At 42.7% G+C, this 16811-nt stretch overlaps 1 protein-coding gene across 1 annotated transcript in view; it reads left to right on the top strand.

The window, feature by feature from the left end:
• The window catches only part of CAND1 (cullin associated and neddylation dissociated 1), a 2253229-nt gene that overhangs the window by 1166063 nt on the left and 1070355 nt on the right, over positions 1-16811 (top strand). The window lies entirely within an intron of this gene.

The raw sequence follows: 16811 nt of genomic DNA, 5'->3' as shown, positions 1-16811 counted from the left end.
AAGTCTGATTGATTTTAGTAGTAGGAATACGGTTAGATTACTTCTTACCCTTGGGAGCTGGGCAAGTCTGTCTGTGAACAATGGTAGACATAGAAGGATAATTCTTCTGGAATTTTAAGGATAGGAGACACAAAAATCTGTCCGAGCTCCTGCAAGGCGAAGGAGCTTAAACAGGTTAGCAGCAGCTGTCCCAAAAATATTTTTATTATCTAGGGAGGCATCGAAAAGCTTTGCTTTAATATCAAGTAAAGCCTGTAGAAGGAAGGAAGAATAATGGTTCATCACAGAACCGAAAGCAGTAGCCCTGGAAGATGCATCAGCAGCATCATAGTCTCATTTTATGGAGGGTCGGATGACCTGGGAAGTGGATCCAAGGAGGGAAAAAGCAGAAGCCCTCCCATCAGAATCAGGAACGTCAGAGACCAGCGAAGCTACTATAGGAAGAACGGCCAAAACTTACCTGGTCATGTGGGTTTGGTAATCAATAGTCCTAAAAGACAAAGTGGCAGCAGTATACACTTTTTTTTTTACGCACCTCTCCACAGCTCGACTATCCTTATCTGAAGGAAGGAAGGAGCTTAGTAGAAAGCAAGAGTTTAGAAGGCTTGTCAGAGAAAACTGAAACCACTGATGGATCAGCAGAAGGGCACCTGTACAAAAATTTTCAATCCTTAGGCATCTTGTAGAACTTGTCAGGCTTCTTAGGAGATGAGTTTGAGAATCAGGAACCCCAGAGACAGCAGAAAAGCCATCCAAAAGGGCTGACAAAACGAGAGGAACAGCAGATTGCTCAGGACACTCCATCTGTAAATGCTCATAATATCTTTTTTCAAGTGCCAGAGACCTGATATCAATCCTACTTGAAGTACTCCATCATATGAGCCATTGTATCCCCCAAAGGATAAATCTTCCAAGGTGGAGTCTATGCTCAAAGAATCCTGTTACTCAGAACCAAAGTCTAGAGGGGATGTAATTTAATAGGAGTAAGCTATGGCTTCCTCCCCAGGGTCCAAGCTCTCATCTGTGGAATCCAATTCTTTGGGCTGCTTAACAGAGGTGGAAAAACCAGGGAGAAGCAGGAACAGACACCCCCTGAGAAGGCTTCATGGCCATTAAATCATTAAATAGACCCAGAGTAAAATCCTGCCATTCAGGATGGGGATGTTTATCAAAAAGGTAATGTGCTTGTTTTTTTGTTTTTTTTTTTCTTGAGTACGACGTCCACTCGAAAGACTCTTGGTGGTTCAGATCTTTGAAGAGATTCGATAATTGTAGCTGGAATCTCTTTCCTAAGTAAAATCTGAGGAATCCCCCTCAGCCCCTCGGAAATAATCAGGAAAAGTTCCCCCTCTAGAACAGACATCAGTAAAGCCTCCGAGGATATGTGACAATTTGAATCCATACTGGCCTCTACAGGGTCACGGCAGAAGAATCACTAGCTTCTACAGAGACATTTCAGGAAAGCTGGACAGCAACCAGATGAGGCCTAGCCTTTTTGGCCGCCTTCTTGGCAGATATCTGACAATCGGAATGGGAGGATTCTGGCACACACCCTGTGCCAACAACTTGTTATTGGTTCTCAAGGTATATAGATAAGGAGAATAAGTGACTATGAAGGGTCTTTGGGAGAAAAGCTTGACAGATGGAGCACTGCATATGGTTGTGGTAAGCGTTTAAGCAAAAAAAGACACTGGTCATAATAGTCTTTAAGGGGAATCTGCCTCCCACACTGACATCTTCCCTTCTTGGATGACATGAACATAAACACAATACAATAAAGAAAAAAGGTAGAGAAGAAACCCCAATGGAGCACTTATGAAGACTGCTTGGTAACCAACACGGTAGAAAGGTGTTCAGGCAGACATTCGACAATGGCATTTGGACTGGCGGCAAAGAAGTTCTGAGTGTTTGCATCCATGCATCACCTTTATCTGCTACCCCTTATGTAGGAAGCATACGCATGACACACAGTGCCTATATGACTTATGACTTTGGTATACTTGCCAGACATTTGGCTATCCTTGGTAGAAAATCCCTTGTGTAAAGAATACTTCAAATAGTGACATAGAGCATCAAGAGTTACCAAAAAGAAAAAAACTCTGAGAATAAGCGGTCCCAAAGACTGTACAGAGAGCATTTTGAACTGTGGGACTTAGATGTGAAAGCTTAGAAAAGAAAGGTGTAAGAAGTCTCCAAAGTTCCTTTTTTCTTTGGCGCCAGAAAGATTCCAGAACAAAATCCTTTCCCTGTTTGATCAGGGGGGAACAACTGGATGTTCTTCGTGTTTCACTGTTGCGGTCATTACATTTGGGTTATCCTGCTGGCAGGTTGCCCTCAGCCGTCCTGAATTCCAAAGTCTTGGGTCCTGCGTCGGCTGCTGTCACCCCTTCCCTGACATCCGGTCGTCAAGGGTATAAAAGAAGCAGCCGACGCCATTTACTTCAGTCTTTCTTGCCGCGCGGTGCCCGAAGCAGAAGCAGTTCGCAAGTGCTGGTCGGCCGATTCCTGACATGTTCGAGTTTCTGATCCAAAGTCTTCAATAAAGCTAAGTACCCCGTTGGGGAAACTTTTTTTTACTCCAGACTGATGTCCGAAAAAGTAAATAATTGTATTTCTTGTGGAAAGCAAATACCTCATAAGGATTTTCATTCTTACTGTATTCCTTGCGTAGGCCCTGATCACAATGTTTCTGGTTGTCGGTTTTGTGCTAGATTTAACCAACGCACTATTAAGCGTCTGTATGATTTTGCTTTAAACTATTTTGGACGCTGGTTTAATTATCCAGAAATTTCAGATAGCCATCCGACTACCGGAGTTCACAAAAAATGCAAAGAAAAAGAGAGATAGACAACCAAGGGCCAAAACCGATGAAGCTTCTCCTAAGCCAGTCGCTGGTTCGCCGGTTCTCATTGAGCTGCTTTCGCAGCCCCTGACGCCCGCTACTTTAGAGTCGCAGGCTGCTACCGACTCCCACGCGGAGTCGGCCATGCCGCTGGAAACTCAAGGTATTGGAGCCTCGGATACTATTCCTTCAGATGGGTCCGGAGCCACTGAGCAGGCACTGGCTTCTGAGGGTGTATTCAGACCTAAACATCTTTATATTAAACCGACTTCAGCTTCAAAGGCAAAGACCTAAAGCACCTTCTAAAGCAAAGAAACTCAAAAGCCATGTGGTCAGGCCTCTATGCCCAAAAAACAGATGCTCGAAAAGGCCAAAGGCTTGATTACCTTGATCGGGGGTTCCCATCCCCCTCCTGATAAGAGGTCTAGGCAAGAGACTGACTATGAATCTTCAGATCAGGTTTCCATTTTTCTGATTCCTCTTCTGATCAGGAATGTTCTCTTCCCCCATATGAGGTTTCTTTTGCTGAAGAATCTATACCTTCAGCTTCTCCTCCATAGGACTTTTCTTTTGGGGAAGCCTTGCATACCATGAGGGAGCATTTCCACTGGGAGAGCCAAGATTTTTCAGAGTCTAAAAAGAGGCTCAGGGATTTCCTTTTATTACCTCAACACAGGCCACTAGCCAATTCCACTTGTGTTAGACATTGTAGATGTGTTTTCGGAGTCTAGTCTTACCCCTGACTCCTTACCTCCAGCTCCTGTTAAGCCTGACAGATATTACAAGGTTCCGGACTGTCATAAATTCCTTTTTAAAAACCCTGCTGCAGACCCAGAAACTATTTCTCAGGGTCCCAAAGGAGTTAAGGCTTCCGCTGCAAAAAACCCTACCCCCTCTGACAGAGATTCTAGGGCACTGGATAGATGGGGAAACAAAGGTTTGCACATCTGCTACCTTGGCTATAAGGACCTTAAACTGTCAGTTTCATATGCTCAAATGTCAGCAACATGTCATGGCATTGCTTAAACAGAAAATGTTGTTAAACTCTGTGCAGAAAACAAGGAAATGCAGGATTTATTGCATGCAGCTGATCAAGTTGGAAAGCATACTTTGCAATGTGGTTTTGATTCTTTGGAGGCCTCCTGCAGGGCCGTAGCTACGGGCTCTGTAATTAGGAGGCATGCTTGGTTAAAGGAACAAAATCTGCCTGATCATGTCAGAGTTAAATTATTAGATGCATCTTTACAGCATGATACTTTGTTTGGTGTTAAGGCAGAAGAGGTGTTAAAGAAAATGGAGGACAAAGCTAAATCTATGCAAATGGTCAAAGATTTTTTACAAGTACAGCCACCTAGGTTTAGTAGACACTGGCCTACAAAGAATCGGTCCTTTCCTGTGTCAGACAGACCTCAAAGGGGCAGATCCCAGGCTCAAGGTTCATACAGGTCAAAGCAATGGGGTGCTTCTACCTTCAAAGTTGGAGAAGACCAATCACAGCCATACAGGAAACGGTCCCAATGACTTACCCCTGCTTGCACCAAGCACTTATCTCATGGCAGCACCCTTAGGGGGAAAATTAGCATTTTTTTTCTCAAAATTGGCACATTATAACCCAGGACAAGTGGGTTCTAAATATCATGTCACAAGGCTACAAGTTACATTTCCATACCCTGCCAAAGACAAACGGCTGACTAGATCTGCCAAGAAATCAATGGGCAGAGGCACAAAAACAAGTCTCATCCCTCATGGACATGGGGGCCATTCAACAAGTACCAGAGCAAGAGCAGGGACAAGGATTTTACTCCAGACTGTTCTTGGTACCCAGAAAGGACAAGGCCTGGAGGCCAATACTGGACCTATCTATTCTGAACACATTCCTGGATATACCAAAATTCAAGATGTTGACTTTGCAGCAGCTTCTGCCCATGCTGGGCAAGAACGCTTGGCCTTGTGACTTTGGACCTAAAAGAGGCATACCTGTATGTCCCAGTCAGACAAATAATGCAGAAGATACCTCAGATTCAAGGCTTGCTCAATGCATTACCAATTCTCTGCACTGCCCTTTGGCTTATCTACTGCACCCAGGGTCTTTACAAAGTGCCTGGCACCAGTAATTGCATTCTGCAGACAAAGAGGAATACAAATATATCCTTACTTGGACGACTGCCTAATTCGAGCAGAGAACAAGGACATTCTTGTACAGCATCTGGCGTTTGTGAAAAGACTTCTAACATGCCTAGGGTACACAGTCAATGAAAATAAATCAAAACTAGTACCCTCTCAAGAGATAATATTCCTGTGTGTAAGCTTAAATACAACTGCCCAGATGGCTTATTTCACGCCAGACAAACAAAGGCAACTGACTACCTATTTCAAAATGTTGGCAGTAAAGGCCCAGTTATCTGCAAGAAAAATTCTGCAGGCTTTGGGCTTCATGGCATCCTGCATCCTACTAATTCCATATGCAGGACTGCATATGAGGAAACTTCAGTGGTACCTAAAAAGTGTTTGGACTCAACATTGCCACAGCCTGGAAACTATAATTACTCTCATTCCCTGCCTGCAACAGGAGTTTCGATGGTGGGCAAAGGCTTGTCACAAAACAAGGGACAGCCATTCACATTACCCCCAGCTAGGCAGACACCAACAACGGATGCATCAGATTATGCCTGGGGAGCCCACATGGCAGGAAGATGCATTCAGGGCACATGAACCTCAAACCATCTACATATCAATCAAAAAGAGATGCTAGCTGCTCAAAGTGCTCGGACAGCCTTCAAGGACCTATTTCATCCAGGACAACTACTGATGGACAACACCACGGTCATGTTGTATATAAACAAGCCAGGGGGCACACATTCCTACCCCCATTGCAGACTAGCTATGACTTTGTGGGACACAGCATTGACTTACCAAGTACATCTGCAGGCACAATTCCTGCCAGGAAGGAAAAATACTCTGGCAGACGAACTAAGCAGAAACCTTATGGATCCCCACGAGTGGCAGCTGGATCCACAAGTCTTCAGCATGATAACAAGGAAATGGGGATGCCCGGACATAGATCTATTTGCCCCTCCCCCTCACAACTACCAACTAAAAAGATTCTGCACAATGATTTATCGCGGACAAACTGGAAAAACCTATCAGTATATGCCTTTCCCCCTCTGCCTCTCCTCCCCAAGGTACTCCTAAAGGTCAGACAGGAGAAGCCAAAGATGATACTGATTGCCCCAGACTGGCCCCGCCAGTACTGGTATCCAGTACTAAGGAACTTCTCTCAATTCCCAGCTTGGACCTTACCTCAAATACCTCCTCTACTGTCCCAGCAAAACAAACAGATCCTGCACAGCCAACTCAGGACTTTAAACCTGGCAGCATGGCGGATGATGTAGTCATACAAAACACACCTCTCAGTAAATCTGTGATGGATGTCATTTTGGAAGCCAGAAGGCCTAGTACTACAAAATCTTATGCTGGAAAATGTAAGAGATTCTGTGCTTGGAACCAGGCACAAGGAATTGATACAGCTGTGCCAAGTATTCCTCAGATTTTGCAATACTTAACTGAGAATGCTGGACAAAGGCCTATCCTTTTCATTTATTAAAATTCATGCCTCTGCCATTTCGGCTCATTATAATGCAGAGACACCACTTTTTTCTTATCCTTTATTAAAGCAGTACCTCAGAGGGGCCAAAAATTTAAGGCCTCCAGGGAGATTACCAATACCTGCATTGGGACCTCAACTATGTGTAGGAAAAGCTCACCCTGCCTCCTTTTGAGCTAGCTGCTACTGCTGATATAAAGTTTTTATTGGAAAACAGTTCTGCTCCTAGTAATTACTTCAGCAAGACGAGTTTCAGAGCTACAGGCACTCATGGCTGTGGAACCCTTTATCATTTTTCATCCAGACAGGATTTCCCTGGGGACAAATCCAACATTTATGCCTAAAGTGGTGTCCAATGTGGCTCTAAACCAAACTATTCATCTGCCAACTTTTTACCCAAAACCACAGAACAAGGGGGAGCGAATTCTGCATTCTTTGGACGTACACAGACAGCTTAGATTCTACTTGGACAGAACCAAAGTTTTCAGGAAAACAGAGCAATTACTAGTGGCATATGCTGCAGGATCACAAGGAAAGCAGATAATTTCCAAGTGGTTAGGCCACTGCATTTGTTTCTGCTACTTTTACACCATGGCAAACCAGTGCCTAAGGGCGTTGGGCCACATTCCACCAGAGCTGCAGCCACTTCAGCAGCCTTTCTCAGGGGAGTACCAACCATGGACATTTTAGAGGCAGCTACTTGGAGTTCAGTGCACACTTTTACAAAGCATTATCATTTGCCACTCTACTCTAAATCCAGGGCAGGCTTTGCCAGGCTTTGCCACTGCAGTTCTGCAGGGCCTCATAGCTGCTACTACTGTCGTCTAGCTCCAGCCTCCCAACCATAGCTTTGTGACTCTACCCAAATGTAATGACTGCAACAGTGAAACACGATGAATATAGTACAGTTGTGTACACTTACCATAAATGTAGATGTTAGTGTATTCACTGCTGCAGTCCAGGTTACCCACCCGCCATCCCCCTTTTTTCTGCTGGAACTTATCTTTCCTTCTCTGATTTATACAACCTGTGTGGTGTATTTGCTTGTAGATTAAGGTAAAATTGATATTGGTGCATGTATTGTTTATATATATATATATGGATATATATATATATATATATATTTAAATTTAAGAAAAACTGAAGAAAATGGCGTCGGCTGCTTCTTTTATACCCCTGACGTCAGGAAAGGGGCAACAGCAGCCGATGCAGGACCCAAGACTTTGGAATTCAGGCCGGCTGAGGGCAACCTGCCAGCAGGATAACCCAAATGTAAAGACTGCAACAGTGAATACACTGTAACATCTACATTTATGGTAAGTGTACACAACTGTACTTTCTATGACCCCTTGGAGACCACAGTTATTGCCTAACCAGGGGAGGTTTGACTGTATGGGTGCAGAAAAATCCTCTGTAAAAAGGGAAGAGGCTACCACTTCCAGCTGTTAGCCGTTTTGAGGGATTCTCCAAACCAAAGTGTTTGAAGTTATCTGGTGCCACAGAGAGAAGTGAACACTTAGACTTAATGCCAGGGTGGGGTGGGGGTAAATACCGGAAGGAACCATATACGCAAGTCTGCTTTTTTGGACTATCTATAATTTTGGGGAGATCCCCCCCCCTCTTTTTTTGGAACCTCATTGCCATTGCTTTCTGATATTTCTTTCTGCCTGTACCTTGCTGAGACCATTTATTCTCATTCCTATAAAAAGATCTGGAACTGGAAGTAAAGTTTCTTTTATATTATGGCAATGAGGGTTGAAAAATCTTAAGGATCCTCTGAATTAACTTCCCTTTTTCATCAAAGCTTTTTGAAGGACCTCAGCTTTGACATTTAACATTTATTAACTGGGAAAGTCCGATGTGGAACAAAGCCAATTTTCAGCTGAGGCCCGGGGAGAAATGCTCCAGACGCATGTCTTTGTAATGTGGGAAGAAACTGGAGCACCCGGAGGATGCAGGGAGGACATGCAGACTCCGCATTACAATACACCCCAGTCGAGAATCAAACCAGAGAACCTCTTGCTGTACAGCGAAGGTATGGAAATAGTGAGGTTTGAATTAGAAAATTCCAAGAAATTTTCATTCAGTACTATCAGCCTATTGATGGAGATGTTAGACATTATTTTAACTTACAATTTCTTTGAATTTAATGACAAGCTTTACAGGCAAGTCAATGGTGTGGCTATGGGTGCCACAACAGCACCCAGTTATGCCAATATTTACATGTATGGATAGGAAAGATGTCATGTTTTTGAAGGTGCTTTTATGCAGAATATCATATTTTTCAAGCGTTTTATTGATTATGCTTTTTTTAATTTGGAGAGGGGATGCCAAATCTCTGGATGATTTTCTGATGTACTTTTGAAATTCACTTTGGTCTACAACAGTGTTGTAAGTTTCTTAGATCTTAATATATATAAAGAAGACAGTAAATTAATAACGACCATCTTTAAGAAAAAAAGTACAAAACAATGCTTATTTGCATTATGATAGTATGCACCCAAAAAGGCCAAAATAAATATTGTGAAGAGTCAGAGAGTGCATGAGTTGTCAGATAAGGACTGTGATTTCGAAAAATAAGGTATACCCTTATACAATAAATTTATTAATAGAGGATATCCAGAGATGGTTATTGCAATAAGTTATAATGATACGTATCAAATGAGAAAAGGGGCACAGGGGGTGACACAAGAAAAACAGGTCTTAGAACTTCTGTGCAAGCTGAGAATAGTTTGGACACAGTCTATCAAAAATATTGTGATTAACAATTGGAAACTTTTTAAGTGCAACTCCGAGGTTATAAATGTAGTGGGAGAAGCACCTATTTTTGTGCAAAAGAGAGGAAGGAGTTTTAAGAATTTGTTTCAAAGCAAGTTAAATCCCCCTCAAAAAAAGTGTGTTAACCCTGGAATGTTCAGATGTTTTAGTTGTAACGTATGTAATTTTTTTAATGACTGATGTAAAAGAAATCAAGGTTGGTTTTGATATATTCATTTCAAAGGGAGATACACATGCAAATCTAAGTTTTATGGTATATTTAGTTGAATGTTTGTCACATAAATCTTTTCATGTTGGACGCACAAGAGAGTTAAAAAAAAAAAAAAAAAAAAAAAGAAGATATACGAGCATGAATATGCAGGGAGTAGCAAAGATGAAAAAATGTGCTGGGCAAGCATTACAAAGAAAACGCATGTGATGTAAATTTTAAATTGTGTTTTGGATGAAGTTTTGAATGTTGACAATAAGTTTAATGCAGAAGAACTTAGGTGGAAAGAATATGAATGTCAGGTTAAGTTAAATGCCTGCCATCCACCTGAGTTTAAATGATAGGGAAGACGTCATAGCTTTCCTTAAAAGGAATGGATTGCATTATTAATTTATAAGGTCATGTGCTTATGCATTTGACTTATAAGTGTTACAATTACGTAGTCACATTATGCATTCTGAAGAAGTCCAATGCGGACGAAAGCGCTTACTGTTTGATGTGTTGTTGTTGGTCTTTCGGCTTTTTCCCGGTAAGGGGTCGCCACAGCGGAACTCCAGTCCGCTAATGATTGGCAGTAGATTTTTACGAAACGCCGAGGTGCCAGCTCGATGCCCAACCTTCAACGAAAGCACACCCATTTACGCACGCATGTCTTTCCAATGCTACCCAACCGCAGGGAGGACAGACTCCACACAAAAGGCACTCCCAAACCCAGTCGAGAATCGAACGGGAGAACCTCTTGCTGTGAGGTAACACTAACGCCGTACCACTGCGGCATTACTGTTTGATGTGTATGGTTTATTAAAATTTAGTACTTTTTTTTGGCTCTTTTCTCCATTTTTTATTTATGATCCCATTTACTCATTAGGGGTAATACACAATTATCGACTATGGGATGGGTAAAGGGCAGTCTGTAACCAAACAGGATCAGTTACTTTGAGCACAGGAAGGGAAATTGGCTAGACTTAAAATGGCCCGCAATGGCAGCTAGCCTAGCACCTACCTGTGAACCTATGAAGTGTTCTTCAAACATGGGCAAAGTGGCAGACTCCATTCCAAGGAAAGTACAGTTGCGCAAGAATTTATAACAGAATATGTCCTACTGATCACCGTTGCAGTTTTCCAAACTGCTGGGTTAACATTGTCAAATAATCTGGATGTCCAGCAGGGGTACCAAAGCCAAAACCTTTCATAATGCCAGACATCCGACATATGACCTAAGCCCAATGGGCATAAGGGTACACCAGTTGAAGTATGAGCATGAAAACCTCAGACAAACTGAAAACCAGGAGACCTGGAGACACCTGAGGAAGAGTATGAGACAGGCAAATGTCAGCTAAGAATGGAGAAGATGGAGAACCGCTTCCCCCTTGGCTCATGAGAAAAGATGCAATACCAACTTAGAGGCACAGAAAAGGAGGATTGTAGAGTGGGAAGGAATGCTGCAACAGTAATCAGTAGAACACTATACAGTTGTGTAAAAACTTATCTTAAGAGCAGATATCATACTGATCTATTGTAAACAGTTGGGTTATCTCACTAAATAACCAGGACATCTGGCCTTGGACCAAAGCCAAAACCTTCCACAGATCTACGTGTCCAATGTATGACCTAAGCCCATAGACAATAAGGGTATATAAGCGGAAATATAAGTATAATTGTTCAGACTATATCTAAGTCTGCAGAGGCAGGAGTATTAAAATAATATGGTCAGTAAGAGGGGAAGAGGCAGAAAGAGTGGTCCTCTCAAGCCATTAGGAAGAGGAAGGAAACATAATAGGAAAGAGAGTGTAGCTTGGGAAAGAACACTAACAATAATTATTGGGACAGCTACTGTTAAGTTCCTACTCAACTGTAATATGCCCTTCCTTAGGACACTGTTTCACTATTGTAAACAACTGGATGATTCCCAAAGCTTATGCAGTGTGACAGGTGGCTGAAAGAGAAATAGAACTACCCAGTAATCCAGAGAGAAGTGGTCTAAGAAAAGCAGCTCTATATTTAGAAAGAGCACAGAAGATGAAGTAGCTGATTTTGGAATGCTTCTAGTGTCAAATTCCCTTGTAAAAGGCTCCAGAGGAGACCAATGCTCTAATGAAATGTGTCTTAGCTGGGGAGGGTAAGGATTTACCATACTGAATGTAGTAAAAATAAATGGATTTAGAAAACCAGTTAGCAATAATCTGCTTAGAGACTGAATCCCCTAACTCAGAATCTTTGAAGGACACAAACTGGTCAGACCTTGTGAATATCTTTGACAACTCAGATTCTACTCTGACAAAAATATATATATTAAGAGAATGCAGTTTCCTTTCTCCCTTATTTTGTAGATTAGGAAAGGAGCTGGGAAGATTTATAACATGACTGAAATGCAGTTAATTTACCACTTTTGGCATGGAGGAGGGACTGGACCACAAAGACACTGCGTTCGTATGAAAAATAAGGAAAGGAGGGGCTGCCATAAGGACTGAAGTTCAGAGATTTGTCTAGCCGAGGTAAGGAGTACCAGAAGAAAGTTTGTTGAAGCAGTGAATTTGACAGAGGCAGAGGCTGCTGGTTCAAAAGGAGGGAGGTTGAGCTTTTGCAAGCAAAGTTGAGGTCCCAAGCTTTCCTAGGAGGTTTTAAGTGGGGTACACCTTTTAGGAACTGTCCTACCTCTAGTGTGGACAGAAGGGGGGATCCAGAGGTAGGCAAGCGCAATGACTGAAATGTTTGCTTTATTGAGGGTTATGGCAGGCCATATTTCAGCAGCTCACACAGATAAGACAGGACCACAGGAGTGTTTGAATGCACTGGGTCCTGTTTAAGAGCATGACACCAGAAGGAAAATCTTTTCCATTTGGCTAATAAATATTTCCTGTTAGGATTCCCCTGCATCCTGGAGAACCTGAGGCATATCCTCAGAAAATTTGTGTCTGAAAGGGATCAGAATAATGTCAGGTTGCTGGATGACAAGTTGGAATAAAGCAATCAGCCATTCTGTAGTGTGAGCAAGACCACTGTGGACAGTAGCTTCTGGTAATAGCCACTGTGCTGGTGGAAGAGGAAGAACCGTACTGCCTTGGCCAAAAGAAGTCATAGTAAATTTTTGGGTTATTGCTGTTGATATTTATTAAAATTGTGTAAAGAAGAGGAAGTGGAGGGAAGGCATATAAAAATGTAAGGAAAGGACATTGCATCCGTTTTCCAAACTTGGGGGCAGTATTCCCTGGTGCAAGACAGTGGAAGTGGTTTGTTGTCAATGGAGGCAAATGGGTCTATTTGTGGGAATCTCCACTTGTGGACTATGTCTATGAAGACATCCCTGTTCAGCATCCATTCATGGGTATCTTCCCTTGATCTGCTTATAAAGTCTGCCAGGATATTGTCTTGTTAAAGAATGTAAACTGCTTAGAGAGACAAGTTTGCTTTTCTGGCATGCTGTCTTGCCAAAAGAGCCAACCTGTACAGATGATTGGATCTGGTGCCGTGACCCCCCCCCCCCTCCCAGCTTATGTACCACGTGACCACTATTTTGTGAACCTGGTCTCCAAGAATGGGTGGTAATAATTACTTGAATGTTCTTATCGGCTGGCTGTGTCATGTGTTCTGTGCTTTTAAAATATAAAATGGTGTATGTTTTAAAATTTGGTATTGATTACTGAAGAAGGGTGTATCCCGAAAGCTTTATTCTGTTAAGTTAAATAAATTAACCATTTCTAATATTCTGGGATTTTTCTGCATGCTTTTTGGAGTTCCTTGTGGTTTACTGCAGTTGACTCGTTTCCTATATTTGTGTCTTTCTGAGTTTGCTGTGGGTGCTGAATAGCGGTTATAACACAGCCACCTTCATCTGCTCCTGGTGCAGAGAATTCTTCAATTATTCAAGCGAATAAGGTAACAATTTGTGGACTTTTGACTGTCAGGCAACCCTCTACTGGCTAAAATTGGTGCCGTGAATAAAGTTAGCATGGGAGCGGTCCCCAGACTAATGGCAATGTAGACCATTTAATTAATAATAGAATTAGAGCAACAGAGCAAGCACCAGCTGTACCCCAGCTAGGAAGTTTGTTGTAAAAACACAGGTAAGCGCTTTCAGGGATGTACCCCTTCATCAGACAACTTACAAAAAACACTTCATTCCTTATGTAGTATTGGCAGAACACATGATATCAATTAGGTCTTAAAGATGCAATGTTAAAAACAAGTTCCAAATACATATAAACAGTTCCTTCTAATATATGAGAAATCTAATATATTCATATAGCTGGTTCAATGATCAATGAGTGTATCTAGAACAAATGTTTAAACTGCTAAATAATGATGCAACATATCAATCTGTATCATGCATTGTTGTGAAAAGCATTATAGACAAGGTTTCATTTTTAATTTTTGACCTGCTGATCACAGGGATGCTTAATGAGCAATTATTTGACTATTTTACTGTGAGCAGTCCTACCATTCCTGAGGTGTATGCATTACCCAAGATACACATAAATTTATATACATCACCAATGCGTCCCATTGTATCCAGCAGAGGGTGGGTGACAGAGCCCCTTTCGATTTTTGTCAAAAAAAAAAAATCTACATCCATTATTGAATGATTGTGACAGTGTGCTTAAAGACCCCAAAATATTTTTGGAAACCCTTAAATTGAAATGGGCAGACATTAATGGTGATAGCAGTTGTTTTTTTGCGACAATGGACGTAGAAATCACTGTTCACTGTCATTCCCAATGAATGGGGGATTGATAATATAAGGGAGTTACTTAACACAAATCACAGGAACAAATGTGATTTGATTTGTGCATTGCTGAATATCATATTGACCAATAATGTCTTCATTTTTCACAGGGAGTATTCTATACAGAAGGTTGGTGTGGCTATGGGCACAGCTTGTGCCAATAGCTACGCCAACCTCTCCCTAGTACAGTGGGGATGAACTTGTGTGTTGGCTAATGCTATATACATAGGTTCATAGGTTTATACTAGGCTATCTGCCCTAAGGCATTTATAAGCCTAGCCCAAATTTTTGTGACTTACGCCACCCCTTATATGAAAAAATACTGTGCCCATTAGTTTGTTGTGCCTCTGTCCAGCAGTGACACAGAGATGATTCCTGGGGTAAACCTACGATCTCCCATCCACAGGTCTAGATTTCTCTTGAACAGAGTCAGCGAGGTGCTCTGCCTCACATGGACCGGGATTTTATTCCACAGCATAGGGAGTCTCTGAGTGATAAATCTATCCCTCCGGCACGTCCTATTTATATCCGTGCTAAGGTTTAAGTCGCTTGCTCTAGTGGTTTTGGTGGATGTGGATTTTTTGAGGTGGAGCATGTCCATTAATTCCGGGTTGGACATGGCCTTGTATGTCAGGCACATGTCACCTCTGAGCAGACGGTATGCGACTGAATAGAGCTGGAGTTTCTTCAATCTGGCAGCATATGACAGATTTTGGAGTCCCTTTATCCTTTTGGTGAGGAACTTTTGGGGTCTCTCCAATTGCTGTAGATGTCGGGTGAGATACATCCCGAATGGGGCATTGTACTCGATCATTGGTCTGATAAGTGAAGAGTACAGGGGAACAATGACCTCACTAGATCTGGATGTGAATCCCTTCATGATCAGGTGGGCAATGTAGAAGGTCTTTCTAACCACTTTAGCAATGTGAGTGTCAAAAGAAAGGCCACTGTCAACCTGGGTCCCCAGGTCCCTGATAACCTCTTCTGTGCTTAGTGGATTGCCACCTATATGGTAGCTTGGGGTTACCTTGTTTTTCCCGAAGGGTATGACTATACATTTTTGGCGTTTAACTTCAGGCCATGGCTCTGGCACCAGCTATCTGTTTCCGTGAGTCCCTTCTGAAGGATATCCGTGTCCGATGCACTTTCCACTACGGCCCAGTTTGCAGTCGTCTGCAAACTTTGTCAGCCAAAGTCCTCCCATGTTGGCCTGTACTTCTGAGAAGTAGATGCCAAACAATAGGGGCCAAGGACCGAGCCCTGTGGGACACCACTTGTGACCGGCTTGGAGTCTGACACAGCGCCAGCAACTCTAACCCTGTGGGTTCTGTCCTTAAGCCAGTTTGCAACCCATCTTGTGACATATGGGTTTACATTTAAGCTGGTAAGTTTTTCTACAATACCCGAGTGGGTATTGTGTCGAAAGCCTTTGCAAGGTCAAGGTAGGCTGTATGGACTGCCTTTCCCTCATCAATGGCCTTGGTGACTGTTTCGAAGAAGTCGACCAAGTTCAAAAGGCATGATCTTCCCTTGACAAAGCCAAACTGGGTCGGGTCCAATGTCTGCAAGTCCCCTATATCTTTGTTTATGAGCTCCATTATGATCCTCTCCATAGATTTGCAGACTAGACTTGTTAAGCTTATGGGGCGGTAATTACCAGGGTCCGTAGAGGTGCCGCCTTTGTGGAGTGGGACCACAGTTGCCGTACTCCACTCCTTGGGCACGTATCCTGTGGTAAGACTGAGATTAAACAGCTGCCTTATGTGCGGGTTTAATTCCTCATTTAGCTCGTGTAGCACACAGCCAGGGACACCATCCGGTCCCATTGATGCTGTGTTTTTAGCTTTAGAGAGAGCAGCTTTCACCTGCGCATTTGAGATGTCCGGGAGGCTACACTCGGCTGGGATAGTTATCTCTCCTTTAGGGGAGAGGGGGTGAAGTTTGCACTGAACCTGTCTGCCAGTATGTTGGCAATGTCTGTGGGTTCAGTGATTTTTGTATCATTTTGGACTAATTCTGAGCATATCTGGGAGTTTCCACCCAGGTTCCTAACATAGCTGAAAAAGGCCTTATGATTGTCCTTTGAATCCATGGCAATTTTTCTCTCAAAATTGGCCTTAGTTGATTTTATGAGTGCTCGTATTTTTTACTAATAATGATCAGGGGTGACTTCCCTTTTATGGATTTTGTTCTATCATGTAATAGCTTTCTCCTCTTATTGTAAAGTTTGTTAATGGCTGGGGTCCACCAGACTGGACGTTTGCCCTTTGTGGAAAGAGTCTTGGTTTTATTTGGGATTGCCTGATCCATGCAGTCCTGGAGGTGTTCATAGAAGGCATTTGTAAGGGCTTCCGCAGCTTGGGTTGTGGTTTCCACTGGCTCAGGGGCCTTGAAGGATACCACACCAGTCTTGAGTAGTGTGAAGTTTGCTTTAGAGAAGTTCTTCACTATGGTCTTTTTTGTTTGGGGTGGGGGCGGGATGTGGATTTCCAGTGAGATTAGTTTATGATCAGATCTCACCAATGAGGGATATACTTCCGGTGTGGAGCATTTTGTCCCCATGTTTGTGACAGAGATCTAGTATATTTTCTCCTCTCGTGGGAACAGTGACTAGCTGTTCCATGGCATTTGAATTTATGAACTCCAGGAACCGTTG

This window comes from Protopterus annectens, chromosome 11.part0, assembly GCF_019279795.1.
Source record: "Protopterus annectens isolate FY-2018-M chromosome 11.part0, PAN1.0, whole genome shotgun sequence".
NCBI classification, from domain to species: Eukaryota; Metazoa; Chordata; order Ceratodontiformes; family Protopteridae; genus Protopterus; species Protopterus annectens.
Note: the sequence above shows the minus strand (reverse complement) of the source record. Positions and strands in the feature narration are given on the sequence as shown.